This window comes from Ctenocephalides felis, unplaced genomic scaffold, assembly GCF_003426905.1.
Source record: "Ctenocephalides felis isolate EL2017-DRISC unplaced genomic scaffold, ASM342690v1 CF-g0.4_SCAFFOLD_01492, whole genome shotgun sequence".
NCBI lineage: Eukaryota > Metazoa > Arthropoda > Insecta > Siphonaptera > Pulicidae > Ctenocephalides > Ctenocephalides felis.
The window spans coordinates 23,618,610-23,644,186 of NW_020537646.1; the positions used below are offsets into that span (position 1 = coordinate 23,618,610).

General features: G+C 29.7%; 1 protein-coding gene across 1 annotated transcript in view; it reads left to right on the forward strand.

Annotated features, from left to right (window-relative positions):
* Positions 1 to 25,577, forward strand: part of LOC113371060 (low-density lipoprotein receptor-related protein 6-like) — a 36,773-nt gene that overhangs the window by 2,225 nt on the left and 8,971 nt on the right. The gene's annotated exons all lie outside the window — the stretch shown is intronic.

The window sequence follows — 25,577 nt, forward strand, 5'->3', positions numbered from 1 at the left end:
TTCTGATAAATATTTATAATTAAAAAATATTATCTATAATGATTTCTAATTACACAAATGATTATTTACACTAGAAAAAGTATTTTATTCATGTTTTATAATTTTACTTCAATGTGCAAAGTACTTTTGACTATATGAAACAAGTTCGTCTCCTGTTATTTACCACTATATTGTTGAAATAGTTCATATGAGAAAATGTTTTCTTACTATGTTGTTTCTTTCTTATTATGCGAATAGAGAAGCGGAAATGCATGCACGTGTTTGCATTATTGGCTAAAATATGAAAGTACTAATACATATATGAATTTTTTTGACAATATAGCTTATATTAAATTCCATTCAAATATTGTACACCATTCTGGAACCTTAGTATTCAAGTACAGGTCTTAGGATTTATAAAATACCAAACGTCACAACACTAGAAGACGCCCTGTTGTCGGGGTCCCGCTGTTCCTAAATCATGGGTTTGTTTATATCACGGATTCTCAAAGTATTCTTAAAACTGTGATAGGCAACTCTTGATAATGTAATTTGATAGCGATACATTTGGCATTTTTTTCTTAAATTATTTTAAGCAAGTTTGATACGAGCAAGTGAGGATTTTTCTAGAATAGTTATAAGTTTTAATTATATTTAGTGTAGACCCTATATAATTATATAGGGTAGAGCGGAGTTTAACGGTCCGCGGATAAAAATGTCCAATGTCTCAAAAACAAGTAATGTTAGGATTTTCTTTCATTTAATTTTATTCTGCAATCTATATAAATTATTACAATAAGCAGAGAATGCTGACAAATATATATTAAAATAAAGTAATTACAAATTAGTTGATACCCCCAGTAGCTACTAGAGCTAATTGAAACATAATAACAAAAAAAACTAAGAACAAAGGAGAAAAAAACAAAAAAAAGTAAAATCAAAGTATTATAGTTAATTATACTATATGTTAGGATTTTTTTTAACAAAAATATTTGATAGTAGAGGGAAATGATATGTAATTAGTCATCGCTAGTTTAGGAGATAAAATGCGGTTTGAAAGTCTATAACAAAAGTATTTTTTTGGTTGTGAGCACTGTTGTTTAGTTTACGAGAACTTAATATAAGTTTTATATTAAGTTAATTGTTTTATAAAATGCAATATTATTTTTTTGTTAGATTCAACAGATGTTTTTATATAATCTTTATAATAGCTTTCGTGTGGGTGGGGTAAAACGGACCAACTGAATATTTACCCAGGCGAAGGTGCAAACAATAAAAAATTCAAGTTCAAAAAGATAATTTTACGATAAAAAATAAAATTAATAGCCATTCCAACTCTGCTGATGAATATTTCTGCCGAAATACCAGATGAAAGTAATATACAGTGATATCTTTGTAAAAATGTTCTTATGAAATTTACATTTTGCTTTGGTTGTTAAGGGTGTTGTTCTTTTTTTTACAAAAAATGCAAGGTATTTGTTTTTGTTTTTCTCGAAGTGTATTTATCATAGAGACATGCGGTTTTTTTTAAAACAAAAATTGCAAAATCATAGAATATTACGAAATTTTCTTTTTCTTTTTTTTCGCTGTTATTTTTTAACCAGGGGGCGCCAAAGTCGGCTTTGCAAAATCGATCTCTTTTGCGGTGCCACAGATAAATCCGTTGCGCATCGCCCGAAACAAAAAAAAAAGAAACTACGTTGAAGAAGAAGTTTGAATCCAGCCCCCCTACCAAAATGAAAGAAATAAAGCAAGAAGGAAAAAATTGCAGCTATTTAAAAAAAAAGGTGTTAAAAAGTGCCTTGTTATTGGGGCGAAAAGCTTCGCAAAATTTTTTTGCGTTATCAAGTTGTTTGAGGTAGGGGGACTAGGTATTGCAGTGGCACCGCATTGAAAAAAGTCATTTTGAGACAAACGTATTTAAAGTTTTATAATAATGTACTAAATACACTATTTAATTTAATGTACTAAATACACCATGGTGTTCAAAGATGCTGACATATTAAAAAGGTCATTTGCTTGTGAATGAAAAAGAGAGCAGCTGGCATACAATAGCTGATCTGTTTGCCCCTGGCTCTCCCATTTTCCATTAAACTATTAAATATTATATACTTAATTTTATTATAATATTAATAGGTAATTATTATAGTTGTTTCTACTGAATGAAAGGTAGGATATTGGCGAAACGTATGGGTATCAAATAAATTTCTAAACCATTCATCAGTTTTTTTATGTAACGTTCGTTCTTTAAACTTAATAAACAAATTTGTAGCTTTTTTAATCAATAGTTTTTTTTAAATGTAAGTATTAAGAATTTTTTCAGTAGTATGTAGTCCTAAAGTTTTAGTACCACGCTAGACGCTCCACGAAATGCATACAACGAAGCGCGGCGGGTGCCAGTGACTTGATCCTTCATCTCGTTGATCCTTGTTATCCTCAGGTTTGCGCGCACCGCCTATATGAACGCACACGCATACCTGACTGTGTTATTATCAGGGATGAATAACTAGAATAGATTCGTTAAAAAGACTCATACTCATTACAAGATCCATCTTGCATACTTAGGAGGCGTCCATTAATCACGTGATCGACTTTTTAAGGATTTTTGGACTCTCCCTCCCCTTTGCTGATACGTAGTGATATTCAAAATTACACCCCCTTCCCGCACCAGACATCACGTGTATTTTTAGTTACGCGAAAAATTGTATTTGTTTTTTAAATTTTATTTGAAAATGGTTGAATTTAAAAAATAAATCAGACAAAAAATATATACAAGTGATATCTTACTATACCCCTACTTATAACTTTCAAATTACATAAAAAAAATTAGATTCATATTGATACATACTTGTTAATGTCAATTTTAGTTCTAAAAACAATTAAACAAAACCCCGAGTTTATTCTATTACGAACAATTTTATATAATTATTTTCAAATATTTATTAATTTTTTGGTTTAATGCAATATAAAAGCTGAGGACGCCTATAGATTTGTTATTTAGAAGTGTCCTGAAAATTTTGTTCTTTTATTTGTGGCTTCTGGGGCTAAAAACTCTGTTTTGAGTAGAACAATTTACTCCTTTAACAAGAAGTCGCATTGATCTAAATTAATATATACATTGATAATAATCTAAATTAATGCCAGTGGCGTAACTAGACCCTCCGGGGCCCGTGGCAAAGTCTTCCGATGGGGTCCTATCGTGTACTCAATTTTTAATTTATGTAATTTTGTTTAAAAAACGTTAATAGTCATTTACATGCTGTTTTACTACTTGCTAAAATATTTTTAATGAATTTTATCACAATTAGAAAACCAACTTCCACTAATTTAGATTTTATGGCATATTGAAAAAAAAGTGAAATTATAAAAAGGTAGAAAAGCAAAGTATTGATTTAGAGGTATAATTATAATTTAGTTGTAATTATATAAAAATAACAAAAAATACATAAAATTTAATTTTTCTTGAAAATCAAACATTAAATATTCGTGAATATTTTCAACGTTAGAATAAATGGTAATTAATATTAAACGTATTTTTTAATAAAAATTAAAAAAATACCACTATCTTAAATTTAATTATTACATAACCTTCCATTAACAATTTCTTTTTTTTACTGTAATTAATTTTATTGATTAAGTAGTGACGTTCGATCTTTATGAAAATTTATGATTTAAACAATACCCGGGTATTGTAAAAATCGTCCAAAAGGTATTTTGGATGATATATTTATTTTAATTTGTATTGTATATTTTTTTAACGAAGATGAAGACATTTGTCATTTAGCTTCTTCTTGAAGAAACAATAGTTAACCCTACACCTATTCAAAATGAAACAAAACTAAAATGTTAACTTCCATAAGCTATTTAGTAAATAAAATCTTTTTTTACTGCTTTCAGTTGCGTAAAAATGTCTACTATGAAGAATTTTCTATTGCGCCTCTGAAAATTAATCGAAAACTAAATTTCCCTGGCAAATGATTCAGAATCTGAACAAAAGTTTTTTTATGGTACTAATCTATTAAAGTAGCTACCGCCGTATCAGCTGTATCTTCTATTCTTCTAATTTCACGTATTTTTATATTTTGAGATAAAAAATTTCTTCTTAAGGGCCCCCTCAAACAAATTTTCATACGAGGCCCCGCGAAGGCGTAGCCCTGATATTGAGAAAAGAGTTTCTCACGTGTTCGTTTTTTATCTTAAAAGCCGATAACGTTTAAGTTATTATATATACAATAATAAATTCATTCATTCGTTCTTCATATCATATTATATAAACTAAAGATTTTCATATGCAGATTCATCGTAATTCTTTATCTCATAAAAGATGAAACACAATACTTTCGCTGAACGGCGGCGACTCCTTTGGTTTTAACTAATTAAATATTCGGTCGAATGTAAGTTCGATGCAAGCCTGGTTGAATAATTAACTCCGACTTTGAATTTAAAAAATATAAAATATAAGTTTCTAGTGAAATAAAATTTATGTACAATGTAAAAATGTATTTCTGAGTCCGCGGTTTTCTGGGACGGGGCCAACTTAGTTCGGGGGCCCGTGGCATTTTGCCACCCACGCCACCCTATACTTAGTTACGCTACTGATTAATGTATACATTAGACATAAGATAACACACTACCTTTCTGGGAATTATAACAGTCTGATATGATTGAAATTTTATCGAACCGATATAATTCCAAGTATCAAAACGCTTGTTTTCATCTTGTATATTTGTTATTTTCTATTTATACAGTAAAAACCGATTTTTTCCGCTAAAAACCGGTATTCCAATTTCAAAATTTACGTCAAAAAGCCGGCAAACCTTAGTTAGCTTAGTTTAATTTTGATAATTCATATGAGAGGAGATTTTAGATACCATAACATCTAATGTTTTAAAAGTTTTAACTTTCATATTTTATACTTTTTCATTATGAGTAGAATATTTATTGCAAAAATAATCTTTAACCCTCCGTCGGTCGGATATTTTTTCACCTTCGAACGGTCGGAAAGGTCTGGCTGGACCACCATTCATTTTACATGCATTTATATGGGATAATAGGTTTTTGGTGTCTTATATATTAACGATTATTAGTAGTAAATATTTATAGTTTTGATTTTTTCTTTTTCTTACCGTCTTTTGCATGTGTTGAGCTTGCTTATAATAAAAATATTACATATTATATTATATAAAAAAAAATCTAGAAATATAAAAAAATTGTTGCTTTTTTGTTAATTTTTCTGTTTTATATCAATGAAAAACAGTATTTATTCTTTTTCGGCGCCTTTGAAATGAATGTGAAATTCAAATGAAAACGAAATAAGGTGCGTCGCCTTTGAAATGAGCTGTAAAACTCAAAGTGAAAATATAATTTCAAGAAAGTCAAGAAATTTCAAGTCGATAGGATTACTAGAAGTATTTTTTTTTAATTGAAGTCGAAAAAAGTCTGGCCAGACCACGCCGACCGACGGAGGGTTAGGCCTATCACTAGTGCAGTTAAAATGTTTCTTAAAGAATACATATAATAATTATTACACCATATTTTCAACTTTTATCATTTAACATATACCAATTCTTATAATTAACGATTTCTTGAAGATTCTTTAACTAAGACCTTTTCTATAGAAATACTAACATGTAGTCGCAAAAATTAATATCATCAGAATACAGACATAAGTTTAGCTCCCCTGATCGTTATTCAAAGAAATTTGCTTCCGTCGCTATCGTATCGTGTGTGGTTCGCATGTTGTTTGTTTTACACCCCATATGCCTGGGTCCTTGGTTCTTGCTTCTTCGTGCTTCTCCGATATCAAAGCACGCTGTTGCCAGATGATTATAGATGTTCATCGCAATCATAATTATTCTATGCTTTAAACAAATAACTGTGGGTTCAGCTCAAAGAATAAAAAACGACCAAAATTATAATTATAGATAAGAGCATAGCAAATTTACGATGTACGTCTTCTTCAATCTTGTAGGCATCGTCCAACCTTTATACCTCGTGTTCGTACCTTGTTAACAAGGAAAATGCTATTTTACGAAATACTTGTTATCTTTAGGTAGATGAAAATTCACAAGTTGGCTTTATAAAAATATATCAGTTGCATCATTATTCTTTCTTGTTGTTCATTTTGTTATAAACTTACATGTATGTGTATACGAGGTGTGTTCAAAAAGTACCCGGAATTACTAATACTTAAATTTCGCGGGTCTGGAGTGTCTGATTGTCAAAATTTTTTTTTATTGTGTTGGTATACATGCCCCTAAAGTATGATGAAATTTTCAGCTATATTCACTGTTTACTTTGTCTGTGGTAGTCGCTAAGGTTCGACGTGTTTTTCTGAGCTCGGCGATTTTTACAATGGAAGAATTGAAAAGTCAAAGAATTTGTATTAAATTTTGCGTAAAAAATGAAATAAAGTGTTGCAAAGTGCAAAAATTCACCAGATATGGCTCCGTGTGACTTTTTCCTATTCCCAAAGTTGAAGAGACCCATGAAAGGACGGCGGTTTTCCTCGATTGAAGAAAATCGCTGAGAGTGCTCAAGGACATATCAAAAAGTGAATATCAAGGGTGCTTCGAAAATTGGAAAAAACGCTGGCATAAGTGTATTATATCTGGGGGGGACTACTTTGAAGGGGACCACATTAATGTAGACGAATAAATAAATATTTTTTTGAAAAAACGAAAATTCCGGGTACTTTTTGAACAGACCTCGTATATGTATAGGGTAGGGCGGGGCAGAAAGGTCCAATTTGACTTTGAGTAATTATACTGAGAAAACCAACCTATTTATATTATAACAAACAACTATCTGACTATGTTTAGTAAAACTCCCAGCCAATTCATCATTTAGTAGAATTATTTTTTTGCTGTTTTTCAAAAATTTGTAACCTATGGACGGGGTAAATTGGGGAGGCCAGGGGCCGAGCAGGTCCAATGTCTTAGTTCAATTTAAGGGGTTTTTAAAATAAAAATAATAGCTACATAATTCAACCAATGCAAAATATAAATTTTATAAGTGGATTTTTCAAAAAGATATCACTGTAAATAACCTTGATCTGGTATTTCGTGGGAAATATTTATCAGCAGAGTTGGAATAACTATTTAGTTTTTCTCTTGTAAAATTACTGTATTTAACATAATTTACTTTTTTATTTGCAATTTTTTAATTTATTATATCTTTCAGTCTTAAGGTTCAGTTGACCCTTTTTACTCCACCAACGTGTTTGCTTTATAGAGGTTTTATAAAAATAACTGTAAAATCATACTTCTTATAAAACTTCTCACTGTTTTTTGAGATGTCGGTAGTGGACCTTAAATAGTTTATTGAATTTTTAAAAGAACAGTGGCTGATCAAGTTGAGCTTTATTACGAAGCAAACAATGGTTTGGATATGATAGTAAACTTAACTATATTTGTTCAAAATCCTATTTGTAAAATGATGAAATTATAATGACAAGCAATTGATATTATTTTTAGTGGATATATCTGCTTTACCATTTTCAATATGTTCAATTAATTTTATGTAAAAGTAATTAGTTAATTTAAGTTCATGTAAAGATAGATACAGGTTAAACTTGGATACGAAGGGTTTAGCATTGAACTCAAAATAATATTGTATTCGAAGAATTTTTATAATAAGAAAATTCTGTAATATTTGTTTTTATATAAAAACAGATACATACTATGATGTTTTTTCTTTATCATTCTTGGCGTACATATGTCAATTTTTATCATCGACATCCGATTTTGGAAATCTGTTTCGTATAGATAATTGATATCAATAAATTTATCTATTTTCATTTCGTAATGTAGCTTGTATAAAAAATATTTGAAAATAAGCGATCATTTTACTGATACAAGTTTATTTTTTTAGAAAATCGAAATTATTGTAATTTTATACCTATTTTGAATCAAAATCTCTTATGATGATTTACTGAAGTTAAGTTACAATTGAAACAAGACAAATCGCACGTTAATTTTTTTTTTATTTATTTATTTATTTATGACAATCAGCAAAAAATACGACAGTTGATCTATAAGTCATTGTGATGAATTATAATGTCAAGTAAGAATCTTCTCCATTGAGAAGATACCCTAGTAAATAATTATCTAAAGCTATAATATATTTTAAGTGATTAGGTCTTCAGGCCATTTCTTCTTTAGGCGCCTTTTTGGGATGTGGTTAATTATGTCCTGTATTGCTACGTTCGAGTGGTACACGTTAAATATGAATAGTTTTTATAATTTTCCTATAATTTTAGCTATTTTCAATCAGCTATCAAAGCAATTTGTCTCCAATTTTAACGTCGCTCGTTCTTCGAAAAAAATCTATTTCTGATCGGTTAAAAAAACAATTTGTCTCGTAAATACCATCGCTGGCTTACAATAATAACAACAGGGACTACTTGTTTGCACACCGCTTGTGATAATATTTACTGTGCTCCAGAGTCAGAGTTAACATAGAGCAGATGGATGTCTACGTGGATTTTTAGGCCAGACAATCTTGTAGTTGACTAGATTTATTTTGCACAAAATTACTATTTTGTTATTATGAAATCAAATCATACAAAAAAGGAAAAATGGCACAACCGTCCACATCTGGGGGACGGTTGTGACAGCGGTTGAGGACAGTGGTAATAAGTTTAAAATGTGTTAAAAAATAATAAGTAACACAACACATTATAAACAATTTAACAAAGCTTATGAATATAAAAATATATAACAGAGTCTGAGTTAACATAGAGCAGATGGATGTCTACGTGGATTTTTAGGCCAGGCAATCTTGTAGTAGGCTAGATTTATTTTGCACAAATTTACTATTTTGTTATTATGAAATCAAATCATACAAAAAAGGAAAAATAGCACAACCGTCCACATTTGAGGGACGGTTTTGACAGCGGTTGAGGACAGTGGTGATAAGTTTAAAAATGTGTTAAAAAATAATAAGTAACACAACACAACATAAACATTTTAACAAAGCTTATGAATATAAAAATGTATAACAAAACATATATTTTTAAATAAAGTTAACAAGAAATCTTGGTGAACTTGGTTGAAACCATCATTATGACTGAGCTAAATTGTCTAACGGTAAGCAAAAACTAATTGCTGGCAAATAACTAATATTATTCAACATTCAGCAAAATAACAAACAAAGTGATCTATCTGTATACAATTAGCAGTTATTATTAAAAGAATTCGAACTTGTAAACTTACTTTTGATTCTTTAAAACCAATGTGGACTTAATGCAATAATGGAAACTTGTTCCAACAATCATTCTTCACCTTTCTCTCTTCGGAACTTATCTCCAAATGAGTATAATTTAGCTTTTATTATGATTCTCGCTAACGTACTCTGGCACAACCGTACCCAGTCTTGCTTATATCCACTTTTTAATTTTGTTTTATTAAATTTTGTAACACAAAGCCAGATTATTTTCATTCTTCTTTTTAAATTTGAAGTCTAAACGTGTGTTATATATATAACATTATATGAATTATTTATTCAAAAAATTACTAGGTAATACATTTTTATGATAACAATTCATTTTTCTATTTTTTTCGTATTATTTGGTATGGGATCTCAATAAAGAATACTTTTTGATTTGGACAAGAATCATTAAAATCCAAGACAATTAGCGACCAACTTCTGTAAAACCGGTATCGTAAAATGCAATGTGCTTGTTAAACGATAATCACATCACACTGCATAAAGATAAGTGTTAATAAGTAGATAGGGATGGGAAGTTAGAAATTATTAAAAGTAAAGTTGAATTGTAGAACTTTGTAAAAAAAAAAAAAATTAGGAACAGGTCAACAAAATATTTTAGGAATTTATTATTTATTTATTTTATATTTTAGTGTGGTAGACCGTAAAGATATATGTAATTCAAAATAAAGTTTTTACTTTAATGAAAAACCAGAGTGGCCGCATAATTTTTGCTTTGGGAACGTTCAAGTATTACGTAAGCAGATTTATTACAATTATTTACCCCCCCCCATCCCCCTTGTCAGCAAAAGTAAGCAAAGCTCTTACCCCCTACCCCCATGCTTACGTAAACATTTTGCAATTAATGTAAAAAAATAAAAATACTACCTATGACGTAATCATCATCCAGACTCCCCTGCCCCCCATGTCAACTCAAAATAAGCAAATCAACAACCTTTCCGCCCCCCTATACTGTTTACGTAATACTTGAACGGCCCCTTTTTCTTTTTATTTAAAAGGAAAACTACGGACTGACATTTTTCTACAAGAAATGCTAAATTTTAATTAAATATGTAAATGATTTTCTTGTGATTTTGTCATTCAAATTTTTTTGTTTGTCTTTGCCGTTTAATGTCTCTAAATATTTATTTTAGATATATCTTTTGATATGTGGGATTAACTTTCTAAGGTAAATATTATATTTAATTTTTTAATAAAAAATCATAGAACCTTCATTAATAAGAAGCTACGAAAAATACCCAAAAAATGCATACAGTTTTTTAATTGGAATATATTAGAAGCACATACTTATATAGTAATCTTGGAAAATATGAAGCAGTGTATAATTTTAGGTTTAACATATATATATCTAAGAGATATTAATTATGGGTTCTCTTCTTGATATGTAAAAACAATTACTTTTTAAGATTAATAGATTTTATTTTAAATTGTAACTTACATTATTGGGTGTTGATATTTTTAATCTGTACTTATTGGCGGTTGATTTATAAAAGTTTTATTTTAATGGTACCAACATACGAGATTAAATTACAAACATATTATAATGAAAATGTGTTAAACATAAAATATTATAATAAATACATAATAGTTCTTAACACCTCCCTTGCAAGAATAAAGCCGTCCTCGGCGGCTTATACAAAGAAAAATTAATTTTATCACTTTAGAATACAAAATACTTATAAAAATATTGAAATATTATAAACATTTACAATAATATAAGGGTTAACATATCAAAGATTTAAAAATTTTATAAAATTTATGAAATTTAAACTTAACACATTACTATCCTATGATTTTTATTATTGATGCACTTATCCTATGATTACTTCATTTATTTTATTTTTTGACTGTTTGATAAAGATTGCGAAAATCAAGGGTCTTTTAATAATTTTCTGTAAATTTTTTCAGTTTATTGTTATGGACTTGTACCGGCTTATTATGAACTAAAATTGTACTATTAATATTTTCGGAATTTAAAATTTTAAAAGGCCCTTTCCATAATGGTAAAAGTTTTTTACACCTCCGCGGATATGGAGAACAAAATCATCAACTTCGAAGGTTTGTGGATTTAAATTTTGATCATAATGTGATTTAGTTTGTTCCTTACTATGTATTGAATTTTCACGAGCAAGTTTGTTAGCATGCAGCAATCTGGATTTCAATTCATGAACATAAGTGTTGTAATTATATTGATAATTGTTAGATTTTGTTAAAGACAAAGGTAACTCTATTTTTCTACCAAATAGCAATTCAAAAGGCGTGTAGTTGGTTGCGTCATGAATAGTGGTGTTATGAATAAAAACAGCATACTTAATGCACCTATCCCATCGCTGCCACCAAATGAAGATATATTAATTATGGGTGTTGATATTTTTAATCTGTACTTGTTGGCGGTTCAAACATAATAAACCCCCGCTCAATAATAATCAGTTTTTACCTGATTCGATCCTTATTGTCGGATAAGGGTCGATTTATAAAAGTTTTATATAAAACATACGAGATTAAATTACAAACATATTGTAATGAAATTGTGTTAAACATAAAATATTATAATGATTACATAATAGTTCCTAACAATATATATATATAATATATATGTGTGTGTGTGTGTGTGTGTGTGTGTGTGTGTGTGAATGAATTACCACATTTTATTTGCAAAGTAGTTCATCATCCAGAATATCGCATACCATTACCGTAGCAATCGTGTTCAATCTATCAATCTTTTTTTTATAAAACGGCTCTCGCGGGAGCTATCGCAAAGTAATTCGCGTCACAGACTCTTCCTTTGAACTTCGCCGACTTCCGAAAGGCCGGCAAAGAAATAAGGCAAAATGAAAAAAATCAAAAAATAAAATCTCATTGCGCAAGATTACGGCTTTTTGCTTTCAATCAGAAGCCGCTTCAGTCTATCATATTTAAATATAAACTATAGTGGTACGTGGCATCGTGCCTTAAGGCAAATTACTGGAACTTTACGTACCGAAAATTGAAGTTTAAATAAGTAGATTTTTGAGAATTTTGAAATTGTTGAAAAAATTTGACTTTATTTTAATTTGAAATTTTAATTTTGAAATGTATTTTATATTACAATGTTTAGCGGTTTTAACTAAATTACCATTCTTGGCAGTTTTTGCCCCGTATCTTTGAAACGGCTGGATCTGCCTTGGCCAAAAACTAATCATAACATCTTCCTGTCAATAGAAATCGAATGTTTTTTGAACCATTCAAATCGGTTGATCCGTGCGCCCGAAAACGCGAACGAAAAATTGCGGACACACAAAACACACGCATATTCATTTTTTCTGAGGTATGCCAAAATGTTCAGTAAGCAATTTTCATTTTCGATTTTCGGCCCATTACTATAACTTACTCTTACTTTGTACGATGGTTCCCCCCGTAAGAAATTTTTTTAAGGCGCTTCAATCTAATTACTTTAAACATGAAACAAATATGTATTCAATTTTTATATGCATATGTTCGGCTTATTTGTCAAGAGTGGCTTGTTACAAAGGAGGAAGTTCCTTAGTTTATGTTCACAAATACTATGACTATAATTTTATCTTTTGGTTATCGCAAGCTTTTATTTTGCCGGCTGTTTGCCACCGCCGTTTAATCTGTGTGTTTCAAGTCTTTATTCAAATATTTTATCTTAATTCGTTTTGGTAGATGAACAAGTATTTGTTTTAACAATCTTATAATTGAAATTTAATATTATAGCACATATGGCTTGTTTTAATTTGTTGTACGATATATAATTTTTGTTACAACAATAAGTTTACTTCTCATATAAGTTAAAAGTTTTAACAAATGAAGTATTTTCTTGAACTAAGAGATTTTGTGTAAATTTTATTATTAGTTTTAACTTAAAACTAATAATAACAATTTACACAAAATCTGTTAGTCCAAGAAAATACAGTATCCTAGTCTAGGATTTATATATTATATTGCATACTAAAATATAAAATAAATAAATAGTAAATTCCTAAACTATTTTGTTTACCTGTTCCTAAATTATTTTCTTTTACCGAAGTTCTACAATTCAACTCTACTTTTAATAATTTCTAATTTCCATCCTAGAAATGAAAAGCCCTGCCGATTTTTACTTGACTATGATGGCGAGACAATTAGGACAATTACTAACATATTTTCAATGGGTATCAATGGTAGCTTTCTCTTGAAAAATGACTTATTATTTCAATTATAACAAAATTAAGAAAAATTATGTTATATTTTTATCGTGGATAAAACTTTTTACATGTGCCATTAAATTAATAGTCTGCAAGTGCAACAAACTTTAAGTTAAGTTAATAAATGTTTCTACGAACTAATAATGTCAAATACTTGTCAATTTATTTATGAACTACTTATTTGTAATATGAATTAATTAAATTTGCATTTTTAGACAACAGAAAACTTTATTTATTTAAACGACTGTTTCGCGAGTTATAATGATTGCTTTAAATGTCAATAAATAATAATAATTATTAAAAGCACTAATTATTCTTATAAAAATAATTTTATATAAAATTTTACTAGCATTGTTAATGATTTGATCAGACGAAATATTTGGTAAGCTAATTATATTAATACAAGGAAATTTTTACCAATTTTTCTTAAAACTAAAATAACACATGGAAAAATATATACGTATGAGGCATTGTGTGCAATATTATAGCTATAGTCGATTGCACTAGCAAAATTTATTTCACTTTGATGTTATTCACGAAATAGAGGCAACTTCAATATCAGAAAGCTTCGACGAACATCAAAGGCATTTAAGGTCTCGTTTTAGAACACGGGAAACGCTGGTATTGAATTCTAGCTGAATTTACTACGAAGAGATAATACTAAATGAATTTATGTGCTTTTTTATTATTTTATTTTTTTCAAGAAAAATAATAATTTTAGTCAGTTTAATGTTTTCAATTTTAACCTATTTTCTGCTTGGTATGAAAAATTTTACCAAGAGATTTTTTTAATATTGTGTTTACAAAATTTTATATATTTATGAATTATACTATTTTTTACTGAATTTTTAATACTTACCATTAGAAATAGATTAGTATTATTGGTACAAGTAGAATAAATTAAGTTATTGTACGTTCTTATCCTTAAAATTACTAAATTCTGACGATCCAACAACAATTTTAGTCTACTTGTATTTCACGTTTATATTTAGTCCCAGGGCTCGCCCGTAGGTAAGCGGTTAAGAGCGACGGGACTTGTTTCAGAGGTCCCGGGTTCGATATCCACTTCGAGCAGCCTGTTGTCAGGCAGCAGTGACAACGATTTTCACTTGGAAATATTGATAGCAATATGTTTTCACGTGAAAATAGCCCTTGCCCGGCATTGCTGCACCAATAAAAAAGTCAGCCCTATTAGATTAATTCTAATAACCAATATCATCAAATATGGATGGATGGTAACCATTGGGTTACCATCTAAAAAATACGAAGTGAGGAGAAGTTTCAGCCCAACAGCTCATGGAACGTAAGGTTCTGATTGCTGTTAAAAATATATAAAAAAAAATATATAGTCCCAATAAATAATGGACATTAAAATAAATTTTAAGGTATGTGAATTGAAAATTGTACCATTTTAGTATTACTCAATATTATTATATTATATATTATTCAATAAAAAATAATATAAATTTTAAAGAACAATTATTTATGATTTTACAACTTCTTATTGCAAAATATTTATTCAAAGGCAATATTATTTTTTGTTTTTTCTCTTACATTCTCTACAGTCTTCACATAAAGGAAATAAAATATTAAGTAATTTTGAGGACAAAGTTAAGTTGCTAAGTTATTAACTTAGCATTTATTTTCTATCAGGCAGCATGATTTAAAATTTCCACTTGAGATTATATGTAGATCTCAAATATAGCTTCAATTGGAAATCGCCTTACGTGCGCGTAGTTGCATATAAAATCATCAAAATTCAAAAATACTACTTATTATTAGTCATTAGTCACAACTAATGAGTATAAGACATTATTTCATAACTGGTCAGCTTCTGGGTTGCCAATCAATTAAGTCATAAAATAATCAATGTCAAAACAGTTACAGAATGTCCTCGTATGGACTACAATCTGTCCATAATAATAATAATATTAGATTGTAAACGTCCTTTGCAAATTACAATCTTTCTTTATAAAAAAGAAATACATAAAATACTTTAAATAGAAATATTAACTAAATTTGAGCATAAAAATTTAAATAAATAAAGTCACGTTACATTGAAGTTATCAGTAAAAGATTACCTAGTAGTAAGCCTTTTTGCTGTTGATAAATGAATTTAAATTGTGCAGGTATTATTAACTTAGCATTTATTTTCTGTATTCTGATTATAATAGATAATATTTCTCATAAAATATACTGTGTATTTTATTTCTAAACTTTCTTTCTTAATTAACTTCCCGTAGGGTAAGTTATTGTAATGGGCCGAAAATTGTAATTGAAAATTTTCATATTTCTCGAGGTTTTGAAGGTTTCTGAACATTTTGGCATACCTTAGAAAAAATGGATGTGTGTGTGTATGTATGTATGGATACAAACTTCCAGTCACGTTTCCGGGCGCACGGATCAACCGATTTGAATGGTTCAAAAACATTTGATTCCTGTTGATAGGGAGAAGAGCTGATTAGTTTTTGGCAAAGGCAGGTCCTGCCGTTTCGGGGATACGGAGCAAAGAGTGCAGAAAATAGAAATAGAGTTTTTGAGAGAATGGAGCGTCCGATTTTAATGATCTAAAAAACATTCAATTAGTAATGATTGGGAGAAGTGGTTATTAGTTTTGGCAAAGGCAGGCCTAACCATTTCGGAGATACAGAGCTAAATGTGCAAAAAATGGCAGTTTTTGAGAGAACTAAGCGTCCGCTTTGAATGATTCAAAGAACTTTCTGTTTGTTTTAACAAATAATTGATTTTGGAAAAAAAAATTTTTGTTTCAAAATTTTTTTTTTCAAAAACAAATTTCTTTTGTATATCGTAAGTAATTCAGATTTTAATCGTAATTCGGACTAAAGTTCTAATGTACTTTAAACAAATATGTTTAACTTTGCAATTCAGTTTATATAATTCTTATAAATATTAGACAATGTTACAATATTTATAATAATCTATTTGAAAACATTCAATATTTCTCGAACATTTCGTTTCGGTTCCAGCAATTTGCCTTAAGGCACGATGCTAGGGAATGCAATACCGGTTTACCGGTAAACCGCTCGATTTTTCGGCGGTATTTTTACCGGAATTTACCCCAAAAATACCGGTATTTTCGGTATTTTTACATAAGCGCTATTTGATACATAATACACTAAAGTTTAAATTTCTCGGAACAAATTTATCTTTAAATTCCTTGATCTCATAAACAGCTATATCAAGTGATTCTATAGAATAAACAAATGTCAAATATTATCTCAACTCGTCATTAAATTGAATATTTCTTGCTTGCCAAAGGGCTTCATATCGTGTTACAATAAATAGAATTGGACTGATGGATCATGGTGTTTGTTTACATCTTATATAAAAATGTAACGGTTTTTAAGTGATATTTGCACCAAAAGATTTTATATCATACAGATTACTCCTGCATAATCTTTATTTTTTTTCTAACTTTAAACATAATAATTATAATAATTACTGAGTATGTTTGCTTCTTATTACAATTGTAAAATATTATTTTTCGAAAACGTTTCGAAGTTTCAAAATACTATAGAAGCATCACATTGTTTTAAATAATAATACTCAACAATGATATAAACTTATTATTTATCTCGACAAAATATCCGATCTTAAATTATTGTAGAAAAATATTTTTTTTTAAATATTGTAGATTATGCTAATTTAACACATACGGTTTATTATAATAATGTAATATGATCTTTTATGAGTTTTTGGTCTTTCTTACTCATAAGTTTGTTTTTGGTGAAAAGTACGCAATATACTCGATAGTGATAATGAATTAATTAAATTGGATATAATTTTATTAAATTATTATTTAAAAAAATAAATTTATTGTTTTTATTGTTTAGTTCAATATAGTTGTAGTTATATATACATTTTTTATATTTGTACTAGTAACTTTCAATTTTGTTCACGTTTGTTTAAAATAATAAAAATACCGGTAATTTACCGGTATTCCGGTTTTAAAATGAAAAATTACCGAATTACCGGTATTGAAATTTTCCATCGGTATTGCATTCCCTACACGATGCCATATACCCTACTAGTTTCTTTATCAATTAGTACTTGCATTTGCCATCTTATAAATCTTCAGTTAATATTTGTATTACATACGCTATATTGGTTTGTTTGGTTTAATCAGTTCATCCACGATGGAATTTAAATTGATGTTTCAAACAAAACAATATTATATTGGTACTTACAGATCGTCAATCATGAGAATTTATATCGTACAAGCACAATATTAACAATGCGCGTCTGACAAAACATATAAAAACAAGTATGTACATACGCCAGTTTTATTGTTTATTTTCGCTTGTTTGTGTGCGCCTATGTGTATATTCGCATATATTATGTTACCCACTGTATACTCACTTCAGAGCAGGAAAAGGTGTCGTTGAAATAAGGTTCAGTTATATAATAAGGTATATCTTATTATATAATATTAACTAAGGGTTATAACCCCTGCGTAATACGGTACTTTAATTAATTACACGGATTCGCTCTAACACGGTTTAAGAATTGATACCATCCCCTTATTACACAATACTTTTAAAGCACGGGTTCACTCTAACACGGATTCAGAATTGACAAAACTTTTTTGCAAAATACAATGCACAGATCTGGAGGTAGTACAGAAAACTGGTTAGAGGATGAAGATATCTTGCTAAAAAATGGTCGTTTTGGATATAAAATATAACAATATTTATTATAAAATCATGATATGTAGCATGTTTTTTGAAATCTTGGAACGTAACCTCCTTTTGTCCCGTATAACACGGATTCGAGAGTAACACTCTATGTTTTGGAACGTAACTACCGTGTTATGTACCTGTATTTACAAATGTAAATCACGAACGAAAATCAAAAAAATGGTTTCTACTGTTAGTACATAAAATATATGGTATTAGTTTAAATTCAAATTAACTTTTAGCATCATTACATTAATAAAGGGAAAATACGGACAAAAAGTATATATGAACAAAATGACACATCGGCCTTATTAAAAGTGTTCATAATCACAACCATTTCAGATGTTAATCGTCATTGTTACAATCTTGTCGTACTAATCAGTCTAATAGTGTACCACCCCTTTAAAAGTTCATTTTGAGAGTGGTTTCTTCATGTTTTTTTGTGACTTATTCATTGTTATCTGAAATTGATTCTATATCAATGATCTTATACCAGTACTAGTAATTTTTAGTATTTATACTATATAATTTTTATCTTATATGTTCTATGTTTAGAAAGAAGGAGTTGATAAAGGGAATAAGTACAGCTAAGGTCTTACAATAATTTAAGCAGCTTTCTAAGCTCTAAAAGATTGTGGATTAAAAACGCCCCGAAAAAGTTGCAACTGTTCAAGCATGGGAGTTGTTCGACAAAGCATGTTAACGCATTTTCTCAATACAAAAAACTTAACAAAAACCATAGTTCTGAAACGAATTATTGAATCAATTGAATGTATTTACAGTAGAATCCGATTAGTATGACGCCGGATATATTGACAACCGCTTATTATGACGTAATCGCACTAGGAAGTTTGGTTTCCATATAAAATTTCTTAAAAATACAGCTGTCAAGTCGGATATATTGACATCGCTTACATTGACATGTCGCTTATAATGACCTATTTTTGCAAAAAATTATGTCCAATTATAATGACCGAGATGATTTTACATGATGAGGCCAAGTCTATGAAAGCAATTGCTATGTCTTTTGTGCACAATAGCACCAGGGACTGTTTTCACAATAAAATTATGTAAAGAAATCAATCAAAAATTAGTGATTACTTACATTAAAAAAACACATTTGTATATTTATGGGTAGGGTAGACTTATTATTAATGGCCCACCCCGGATATCTCATAAACAAATAAAATTAGATTTTTTTTAGCAATTATATTTGATAGTAGAGTGCAAAAAATGTATAAATTCATAACCAGCAATCACCTTTATTCTTATGACTTTGCTATCAGAATATAAGCAGCACTTGAATGGGATAAAAAGGACCAGCTGAACCTTTACTTTGGTAAAGGTGTAAGCAATAAAATAGTAAAGTTTAAAAAAAGCAATTTTACAAGAGATTAATTTAATAAATTATTATTCCAGCTCTTCTGATGAATATTTCTGACCAATAGCAGATCAATGTAATATACTGTATTGTCTTTGTAACAAATGTACCCACAGAATTAATATTTTGCATTGGTTCAATAATGTAGCGTCAAATGCCTTTAAAATTTTATAGAAGAAATTGCATCTGTTCGCCCCCTGGTTGTTCCACTTTACCCCGTATGTGAGGTAAAATGGGTCAGATACCAAATGTTTAAAAAATAGTAAAAAATATAATATTTATATAATTAGGAATTATGTACGTATGTATGTAAGTTTTTCTGAACATAGTTCGATAGATGCTTCTTTGATGTATGTTATTACGGTAATTTACCGTAAGTCAAATTGTGCCCCGCTCTAACCTATGTCAATTTTATTTTATATTATAAATTTTAATGTGTCATTTTTATTTTTAATTAAAACGTTTGTATAGGCTTTTCTTTTAAATTACTGAAACATGTAACATATTTGCATATTAAAAAGTTTTTCTTCAGTACGCTTTTAATGACGGCCGGTTAGTATGACGAGATTTCGGCGTCCCTTCGATGTCATATTTAGCGGATTCTACTGTACATAATCTGTTGTGCATGGTATATCAGTAGTATTTTCTTCTTAAGAAAATGTTCGCCATCAACGATAGGTTTTGTTTGGTCCGGTGGCGTGTCGAATATAATACGACGATATATCAGCCGACAAATACGATATATGGCATAAGGAGAAGCGAGCAAATGAAGAATGAGATGAATAACAACATCGGTTGTTGGACTCGTGGGCTCGATCTGCGTTCGCCCCCCGCGAGGTCAGCGATCTCGCTAACAAGACAAGGTCTCTCTTCGCCATAACATCAGAGGCGAAGAATGTTGAGTTGCTCACACGCTTGGTGGTACTATTTTTTTTATAAAAAAAAAAAATAATTTTTTTTGAAAATCCAATTTTGATGAAAAACTAGTGGTACATGGCATTGTGTCATTAGGCAAATTGCTGGAACTTTCCGTACCGAAAATTATATTTTTTGAAAAAGCTTAGAAACTTTCTGAAAACTTAAAAAATTGGGTTTTTGAGAGTTTTGAAATTTTTGTAATAAAATGCCTTTTATGAATTTGAAATATTTTTTTATATTTTGAAAATTATAAACTGTTTTTGAAAGCAATGCTATTAGTCCAGTCATTTGGTGCAAAAAAAGGCTGTTGCCGGTACAGTACTCCGGGAATTCTGAAAATTGGTAATCTTATAGATTTCGAGGTGCTCTTTACGAAAATCAACTTTGCCACCTCAAATTTGAACGGCAAGTTGCCGTCATATTGAAAAAATGGCGTCAAAAAACAGCTTTTTTAAAATATCTCCTTTCTGGCTCAATCTACGATAAAAGTATCTATGTACGAATTAAACTAGAGAAAATTTCCTACAATTCCTTAGAAAACCGTTTTTTTGTAAAATTGATAGTTTGAGAGTACGGCCGCCTCAAAGTCTTTGCTGCTCTCGCCGTAGTATCAAATCTGTCCATATATGACAGCACTTCGTACTTGACCACATTCTCTCTAATAATTAATATTTTCAATGTTAAATTAAGCGAATAAGATCTTAAGCGATCTAATTCAAATATTTTTCGTTTTTTTTTGCTAATTTTTTAACACTTCAATGGCAAAGTAGCTGTAAATATATTTATAGCTTGAGTAGCATCTTATAGCTTCAAGTAGCTTGAAGCGTTAAAAAATCAGCAAGAAAACAGAAAAATATTTGAATTATTTTATTTCTAGATCTTATTCGCTCAATTTAATATTGAAAATATTAATTATTAGAGAGAATGTGGTCAAGTACGAAGTGCTGTCATATATGGACAGATTTGATACTACGGCGAGAGCAGCAAAGACTTTGAGGCGGCCGTACTCTCAAACTATCAATTTTACAAAAAAACGGTTTTCTAAGGAATTGTAGGAAATTTTCTCTAGTTTAATTCGTACATAGATACTTTTATCGTAGATTGAGCCAGAAAGGAGATATTTTAAAAAAGCTGTTTTTTGACGCCATTTTTTCAATATGACGGCAACTTGCCGGTCAAATTTGAGGTGGCAAAGTTGATTTTCGTAAAGAGCACCTCGAAATCTATAAGATTACCAATTTTCAGATTTCCCGGAGTACTGTACCGGCAAGACGACCAAATGACTGGACTATATGTTATTTGCGTAGAGACGAAATATAGGAAACATTGGCACGGCATCCATAGAAATGTAAACAAAATTTGTACTCATTATTAAAATCTCTATAAAATATCTCATAATTTGATGTACATATGTATAATGATCATTTTTGTCCGCCAAATGGCTTTTTTTCTTTTTTCATTTGATCTAATCAGTTCTTTATTTTGCTAATACAAATAAACTATTTTTTGAATCATTCAAATCGGACGCTCCGTTATCTCAAACATTGAATTATCATTTTTGGCACTTTTGCCCCGTATCTTCGAAATCACTGGATCTGCTTTTGCTAAAAACTAATAAGCACAACTCCTCATCAATACGTATCGAATATTTTTTTAACTTCCCGTAGGGTAAGTTATTGTAATGGGCCGAAAATCGGAATTAAAAATTTTTACATTTCTCGACGTTTTGAAGGTTTTTGAACATTTTGGCATACCTCAGAAAAAATGGATGTGTGTGTGTATGTGTATGTATGTATGGATACAAATTTCCAGTCACGTTACTAGTCACTTTAATTTTTTGTATATCGAAAATAATTCAGATTTTATTTTTAATTCTGACTAAAGTTCTAATATACTTTAAACAAGTGATTTTAACTTTGCAATTCAGTTTCTATAATTCTTATAAATATTAGACAATGTTACAATATTTATAATAATCTATTTTAAAACATTTAATATTCCTCGATCATCTCGTTACGGTACGGGAAGTTCCAGCAACTTGCCTCAAGGCACGATGCCTTAATTGCCCTAAGACAGAATTCCACTTACAGCTAGTTAATTATTTAAATCGATTGATTCGTGTTCACGAAATCGTCGACGAAAATTTGTATCCGCACATACACACACATACTACAACTTATACTATGGGAAGTTAATTAAGGTCCCAGATGACACTCAAGTAAGACATTATATAAAATAAAAAATTCCATATCATTTCAAAATGTGTTGTTTGTATAATATTGAGTCTCATTATTGTTTATATTAACATTATCATTATTTATTTTTATATAATTCATTTTATTGGTTTGTTTTTAAATTATACTTATCGATACTTTTGTATTTACTTCAAAGTGAAAAGCGAAAAGTGCATAATGCAGCATACGGCCCCGATGATGGGCAGCGTTTATTACAAAAAAATGAATCGAAAGCCTCGAGTATTGGATCGGTTTTGTTTCATGCACGCACGAGCGCGAACGGGCGTTTTCTCGGGGCTCGTTGTGCGTATAGTAAATAATCACGTGTGATAATGCGTTTTTGTTTATGTGCGCCGTCCGTCTTCATATCGTAAGGAAAGCTGATTGAATTTCTTCAATGCAGTTTGTGCGAGACATATACTCTTAGAATGAGTTTCATTTATTGACACTTTCAAACTTTATGTATAACTATATTGTTTAAAATACTATTTTATTTAAAATAGTTAAAACTAATGTTTTATTTTTAAACGTTAAAATATCATTCAATTGGATAGATTTATTTATTGATTAATTTATTTCCGAATTATTGAAATGTATTAGATTCTGTTTATATTTTTGCAATTTTTCTTATAGACCATTTTGAATTTAAAATTTAAACTAGCTGTAAGTGGAATTCTGTCTCAAAGCAATTAAGGCATCGTGCTTTAAGGCAAATTGCTGGAACTTCCCGTACCGTCACGAAATGTTCAAGGAATACTGAATGTTTTCAAATAGATTATTATAAATATTGTAACATTGTCTAATATTTAGATTTATATAAACTGAATTGCAAAGTTCAAATTATTCGTTTAAAGTATATTAGAAATTTAGTCAGAATTAAAAATAAAATCTGAATTATTTTCGATATACTAAAAAACTAAAAAAAAAATACGATTTTTTTTTCAAGATCAATTATTTTGTTAAAACAAGCTAAAGTTCTTTGAACCATTTAAATTGGACGCTTAGTTCTCTCAAAAACTGCCATTTTTTGCACATTTAGCTCTGTATCTTTGAAATGGCTGGGCCTGCCATTGCCAAAAACTAACAATCACTTCTCCCAACCATTACAAATTGAATGCTCTTTAGATCATTCAAATCCGATACTCCGTTCTCTCAAAAACTCGATTTCTATTTTCTGCACTCTTTGCTCCGTATCTCCGAAACTGCTAGACCTGCCTTGTCCAAAAACTAATCAGCTCTTTTCCCTATCGATAGGAATTGAATGTTTTTTGAACCATTCAAATCGGTTGATCCGTGCGCCCGAAAACGTGACTGGAAATTTGTATCCATACATACATACTCACACACACACACACATTCATTTTTTCTGAGGTATGCCAAAATGTTCAGAAACCTTCGAAACGTCGAGAAATGCAAAAATTTTCAATTTCGATTTTCGGCCCATTACAATAACTTACCCTACGGGAAGTTAAAAATACTGAATACTATTCAATTATCTATATACCTATATTATATATCTATATTATATAGTATTTTCTAATCGATCTCAAAACTTAATTGAAATTATTTTTACACTACGTGTCTTTACTATTTATTTTTATTATCCAGGCATTCAAGTAATTTTAATTTTATTATTTATGCACAATAATATAATAAATATGTTAAAATAAAAAATAACACTAACAAAAATTACTGCTTTTATAAATTAAATGTGTAGATTTAACTTTCGATATACACATTTTTGCGATGTATAATATTTAAATGAAAATCAGTATTTTTTTATCGTTGACCCATTTCTTAGGGGGCATCCATTAATCACGTGAGCGAGTTTTTAAGGATTTTTAGACCTCCTCTCCCCCTTGGTGATATTTGGTGATATTCAAAATTACCCCCCCTCCCCCACCAAACATCACGTGTATTTTTAGTTACGTGAAAAAACTGTGTAATTTTTATTTTTTTTTTAAATGTTTGAACTTTTTTATAAAAAATAGTGAAAAAAATAAATGCACGTGATATCTTGCCATACCCCTCCCTCCCCCACGTGATATTTCGTGATTTTTTGTCAAACCCCCCCTCCCCCTAAAAACCTCACGTGATTGATGGACGCCCCCTTAGTAAGTTTTGACTGTTGAAACTTTCTTTGAAAAGAAAAGCCAATAACATACAAAACTCAATATAAATCGGTTTTTCGACGTCAAGCAAAAGCGAAGGATTCAATGGTTCTTTGCTTTGTTGCACTGCGTGCTGTAACTGCACCACATTTATAAAGGCGGCAACTTGTGAACAGCATAATTGGATTGTGATCGCCTGAGGCAAGCAATGAGACTGCATGCGCCTCTTGTACATTTTGTGTTCATGTTCTTCTCTTTTAGCACCCATTTTCTAACTCATTGGTCTTTCGGTATGAAGAAAATATATATACACATGCACACACACCCACACACACACACACAAATATATATACACCTAAGTCTGTTTTTACACGGAGATTGGTTCCAGAAGAAGCCGTGTAAAAAAAAACCGTGTAAAAAAAGACATTGATCTTATACAAAAATGGATGATTTGTTCCTAATCTCTAAAACCTATTAAAATTAGTGAAAAACGAGAATTTTTAAGAACAAGAATTCACGTTTATTTTATTAAATCAAATATAATAAAAAAATCAAAGTAAAAATTGTTTGTACGCGCTAAAGGGGAATTCACTTAAATCTTTAAGCGAGTGTTCGCAAACTATCGATACTATCGATGGTTTCAGACTTTTTTCTTTCATAAATACTTTTTTGTGATATGACATACTTCGCAAAAATTAAATTTGACAAAAAAATTTAAGTACATAAAATTTTAAATCGTGCTAAATGGAATAAAATCGTATAAAAAAATTCAAAATATTCAATTTTCAAACCGTGTTATATCAAAACCGTGTACAAAAAGACTGTGTAAAAACAGACTTAGG